We start from the raw sequence: 6,290 nt of genomic DNA, 5'->3' as shown, positions 1-6,290 counted from the left end.
GTTCTGCTTGGTCTTTCATCCTTCTTCTATTGTGAAATTTGACTTCCTTCATATTTTCTTGAATCAACGTACATAGAAATGCAATTTTTACTAGACGTATTGCCTTAGAACATATTAATTGTAATTACAATACATTTTTCAATCTTTTTCTGTTAAAGATGAGTTTATCTAGTTTACAATTTAGTCTCAGAAATCAATTTCCGACTTATAACGAAATGTGTAGACTTTTTTGAGTTAACGTATATAAAATTCAACATTTTTATGAACTCTTTCTTCTTGTGTTGGCTTTGTCTTTCTATATGATTCAAGATAGATGAAATTTGTTAGGATTTGGATTAGTTCTGCATGGTCTTTCATCCTTCTTCTATTGTGAAATTTGACTTCCTTCATATTTTCTTGAATCAACGTACATAGAAATGCAATTTTTACTAGATGTATTGCCTTAGAACATATTAATTGTGATTACAATACATTTTTCAAACTTTTTCTGTTAAATTTGAGTTTATCTAGTTTACAATTTAATCTCAGAAATCAATTTCCGACTTATAACGAAGTGTGCAAATTTTTTTGATTTAACGTATATAAAATTCAACATTTTTATGAACTCTTTCTTTTTGTGGTTGCATTCTCTTTCTATTTGATTCCAGATAGATGAAATTTGTTAGGATTTAGATTAGTTCCGCTTGTTCTTTCATCCTTCTTCTATTGTGAAAGTTGACTTCCTTCATATTTTCTTGAATCAGGGTACATAGAAATGCAATTTTTACTAGACGTATTGCGTTAGAAAATATTAATTGTAATTACATTACATTTTTCAAACTTTTTTTTCTTAAAGATGAGTTTATCGAGTTTACAATTTAGTCTCAGCAATCAATTTCCGACTTATAACGAAGTGTGTGGACTTTTTTGAGTTAACGTATATAAAGTTCAACATTTTTATAAACTCTTTTTTTTGTATTGGCTTTGTCTTTCAATTTGATTCGAATAGATGAAATTTGTTAGAATTAGGATTAGTTCTTACTGGTCTTTCATCGTTCTTCTATTGTGAAATTTGACTTCCTTCATATTTTCTTGAATCAACGTACATAGAAATGCAATTTTTACTAGATGTAGTTCCTTAGAACATATTATTTGTGATTACAATACATTTTTCAAACTTTTTCTGTTAAAGATGAGTTTATCTAATTTACACTTTAGTCTCAAAAATCAATTTCCGACTTATAACGATGTGAGTAGACTTTTTTGAGTTAACGTATATAAAATTCAACATTTTCATGAACTCTTTCTTTTTGTGTTGGCTTTCTCTTTCTATTTGATTCCAGATAGATGAAATTTGTTAGTATTTGGATTAGTTCTGCTTGGTCTTTCATCCTTATTATATTGTGAAAATTGACTTCCTTCATATTTTCTTGAATCAACGTACATAGAAATGCAATTTTTACTAGACGTATTGCCTTAGAACGTATTGATTGTGATTACAATACATTTTTTAAAAAATTTTCTGTTAAAAATGAGTTTATCTAGTTTAAGATTTAGTCTCAAAAATCAATTTCCGACTTATAACGAAGTGTGTAGACTTTTTTGAGTTAACGTATATAAAATTAACATATTTATGAACTCTTTCTTTTTGTGTCGGCTTTTTCTTTCTATTTGATACAAGATAGATGAAATTTTTAGGATTTGGATTAGTTCTTCTTGGTCTTTCATCCTTCTTCTATTGTGAAATTTTCCTTCCTTCAAATTTTCTTGAATCAACGTAAATAGAAATGCAATTTTTACTAGACGTATTGCCTTAGAACATAGTAATTGTAATTACAATACATTTTTCAAACTTTTTCTATTAAAAATGGGTTTATCCAGTTCACAATTTAGTCTCAGAAATCAATTTCTGTCTTATAACGAAGTGTGTAGACTTTTTTGAGTTAACGTATATTAAATTCAACATTTTAATGAACTCTTTCTTTTTGTGTTGGCTTTGCCTTTCTATTTGATTCAAGATTGTTAGGATTTGGATTAGTTCTCCATGGTCTTTTATCCTTCTTCTATTGTGAAATTTGACTTCCTTCATATTTTCTTGAATCAACGTACATAGAAATGCAATTTTTACAAGACGTATTGCCTTAGGACATATTAATTGTAATTACAATACATTTTTCAAACTTTTTCTGTTAAAGATGAGTTTATCTAGTTTACAATTTAGTCTCAGAAATCAATTTCCGACTTATAACGAAATGTGTAGACTTTTTTGAGTTAACGTATATAAAATTCAACATTTTTATGAACTCTTTCTTTTTGTGTTGGCATTGTCTTTCTATTTGATTCAAGATAGATGAAATTTGTTAGTATTTGGATTAGTTCTTCTTGGTCTTTCATCCTTCTTCTATTGTGAAAATTGACTTCCTTCATATTTTCTTGAATCAACTTACATAAAAATGCAATTTTTACTAGACGTATTGCCTTAGAACGTATTGATTGTAATTACAATACATTTTTTAAACTTTTTCTGTTAAAAATGAGTTTATCTAGTTTACAATTTAGTCTCATAAATCAATTTCTGACTTATAACGAAGTGTGTAGACTTTTTTGAGTTAACGTATATTAAATTCAACATTTTAATGAACTCTTTCTTTTTGTGTAGGCTTTGTCTTTCTATTTGATTCAAGATAGATGAAATTTGTTAGGATTTGGATTAGTTCTGCATGGTCTTTCATCCTTCTTCTATTGTGAAATTTGACTTCCTTCATATTTTCTTGATTCAACGTACATAGAAATGCAATTTTTACTAGACGTATTGCCTTAGAACATATTAATTGTGATTACAATACATTTTTCAAACTTTTTCTGTTAATTTTGAGTTTATCTAGTTTACAATTTAATCTCAGAAATCAATTTCCGACTTATAACGAAGTGTGCAAATTTTTTTGATTTAACGTATATAAAATTCAACATTTTTATGAACTCTTTCTTTTTGTGTTGGCATTCTCTTTATATTTGATTCCAGATAGATGAAATTTTTTAGGATTTAGATTAGTTCCCCTTGTTCTTTCATCCTTCTTCTATTGTGAAAGTTGACTTCCTTCATATTTTCTTGAATCAGCGTACATAGAAATGCAATTTTTACTAGACGTATTGCGTTAGAACATATTAATTGTAATTACAATACATTTTTCAAACTTTTTTTTCTTAAAGATGAGTTTATCTAGTTTACAATTTAGTCTCAGCAATCAATTTCCGACTTATAACGAAGTGTGTGTACTTTTTTGAGTTAACGTATATAAAATTCAACATTTTTATAAACTCATTTTTTGTATTGGCTTTGTCTTTCAATTTGATTCGAATAGATGAAATTTGTTAGAATTAAGATTAGTTCTGACTGGTCGTTCATCCTTCTTCTATTGTAAAATTTGACTTCCTTCATATTTTCTTGAATCAACGTACATATAAATGCAATTTTTACTAGATGTAATGCCTTAGAACATATTATTTGTAATTACAATACATTTTTCAAAATTTTTCTGTTAAAGATGAGTTTATCTAATTTACACTTTAGTCTCAAAAATCAATTTCCGACTTATAACGATGTGTGTAGACTTTTTTGAGTTAACGTATATAAAATTCAACATTTTCATGAACTCTTTCTTTTTGTGTTGGCTTTCTCTTTCTATTTGATTCCAGATAGATGAAATTTGTTAGTATTTGGATTAGTTCTGCTTGGTCTTTCATCCTTATTATATTGTGAAAATTGACTTCCTTCATATTTTCTTGAATCAACGTACATAGAAATGCAATTTTTACTAGACGTATTGCCTTAGAACGTATTGATTGTGATTACAATACATTTTTTAAAAATTTTTCTGTTAAAAATGAGTTTATCTAGTTTAAGATTTAGTCTCAGAAATCAATTTCCGACTTATAACGAAGTGTGTATACTTTTTTGAGTTAACGTATATAAAATTAACATATTTATGAACTCTTTCTTTTTGTGTTGGCTTTTTCTTTCTATTTGATACAAGATAGATGAAATTGTTAGGATTTGGATTAGTTCTTCTTGGTCTTTCATCCTTCTTCTATTGTGAAATTTTCCTTCCTTCAAATTTTCTTGAATCAACGTACATAGAAATGCAATTTTTACTAGACGTATTGCCTTAGAACATATTAATTGTAATTACAATACATTTTTCAAACTTTTTCTGTTAAAAATGAGTTTATCCAGTTCACAATTTAGTCTCAGAAATCAATTTCCGTCTTATAACGAAGTGTGTAGACTTTTTTGAGTTAACGTATATTAAATTCAACATTTTAATGAACTCTTTCTTTTTTACTTGGCTTTGCATTTCTATTTGATTCAAGATTGTTAGGATTTGGATTAGTTCTCCATGGTCTTTTATCCTTCTTCTATTGTGAAATTTGACTTCCTTCATATTTTCTTGAATCAACGTACATAGAAATGCAATTTTTACTAGACGTATTGCCTTAGAACATATTAATTGTGATTACAATACATTTTTCAAACTTTTTCTGTTAAATTTGAGTTTATCTAGTTTACAATTTGGTCTCAGAAATCAATTTCCGACTTATAACGAAATGTGTAGACTTTTTTGAGTTAACGTATATAAGATTCAACAATTTTATGGACTCTTTCTTTTTGAGTTAGCTTTGTCTTTCGATTTGATTCAAGATAGATGAAATTTGTTAGAATTTGGATTAGTTCTGGCTGGTCTTTCATCCTTCTTCTATTGTGAAATTTGACTTCCTTCATAATTTCTTGAATTAACGTACATAAAAATGCAATTTTTACTAGATGTAATGCCTTAGAACATATTATTTGTGATTACAATACATTTTTCAAACTTTTTCTGTTAAAGATGAGTTTATCTAATTTACAATTTTGTCTCAGAAATCAATTTCCGACTTATAACGACGTGTGTAGACTTTTTTGAGTTAACGTATATAAAATTCAACATTTTCATGAACTCTTTCTTTTTGTGTTGGCTTTCTCTTTCTATTTGATTCCAGATAGATGAAATTTGTTTGGATTTGGATTAGTTATGTTTGGTCTTTCATCCTTCTTTTATTGTGAAAATTGACTTCCTTCATATTTTCTTGAATCAACGTACATAAAATGCAATTTTTACTTGACGTATTGCGTTAGAACATATTAATTGTAATTACAATACATTTTTCAAACTTTTTTTTGTTAAAGATGATTTATCTAGTTTACAATTTAGTCTCAGCAATCAATTTCCGACTTATAACGAAGTGTGTAGACTTTTTTGAGTTAATGTATATAAAATTCAACATTTTCATGAACTCTTTCTTTTTGTGTTGGCTTTCTCTTTCTATTTGATTCCAGATAGATGAAATTTGTTAGTATTTGGATTAGTTCTGCTTGGTCTTTCATCCTTATTATATTGTGAAAATTGACTTCCTTCATATTTTCTTGAATCAACGTACATAGAAATGCAATTTTTACTAGACGTATTGCCTTAGAACGTATTGATTGTGATTACAATACATTTTTTAAAAATTTTTCTGTTAAAAATGAGTTTATCTAGTTTAAGATTTAGTCTCAGAAATCAATTTCCGACTTATAACGAAGTGTATAGACTTTTTTGAGTTAACGTATATAAAATTAACATATTTATGAACTCTTTCTTTTTGTGTTGGCTTTTTCTTTCTATTTGATACAAGATAGATGAAATTGTTAGGATTTGGATTAGTTCCGCTTGTTCTTTCATCCTTCTTCTATTGTGAAAGTTGACTTCCTTCATATTTTCTTGAATCAGGGTACATAGAAATGCAATTTTTACTAGACGTATTGCGTTAGAAAATATTAATTGTAATTACATTACATTTTTCAAACTTTTTTTTCTTAAAGATGAGTTTATCGAGTTTACAATTTAGTCTCAGCAATCAATTTCCGACTTATAACGAAGTGTGTGGACTTTTTTGAGTTAACGTATATAAAATTCAACATTTTTATAAACTCTTTTTTTTGTATTGGCTTTGTCTTTCAATTTGATTCGAATAGATGAAATTTGTTAGGATTTGGATTAGTTCTCCATCGTCTTTTATCCTTCTTCTATTGTGAAATTTTCCTTCCTTCATATTTTCTTGAATCAACGTACATAGAAATGCAATTTTTACTAGACGTATTGCCTTAGAACATATTAATTGTGATCACAATACATTTTTCAAACTTTTTCTGTTAAAGATGAGTTTATCTAATTTACAATTTAGTCTCAGAAATCAATTTCCGACTTATAACGACGTGTGTAGACTTTTTTGAG

The sequence above is a fragment of the Papaver somniferum genome, unplaced genomic scaffold (genome assembly GCF_003573695.1).
Source record: "Papaver somniferum cultivar HN1 unplaced genomic scaffold, ASM357369v1 unplaced-scaffold_89, whole genome shotgun sequence".
NCBI lineage: Eukaryota > Viridiplantae > Streptophyta > Magnoliopsida > Ranunculales > Papaveraceae > Papaver > Papaver somniferum.
Note: the sequence above shows the minus strand (reverse complement) of the source record.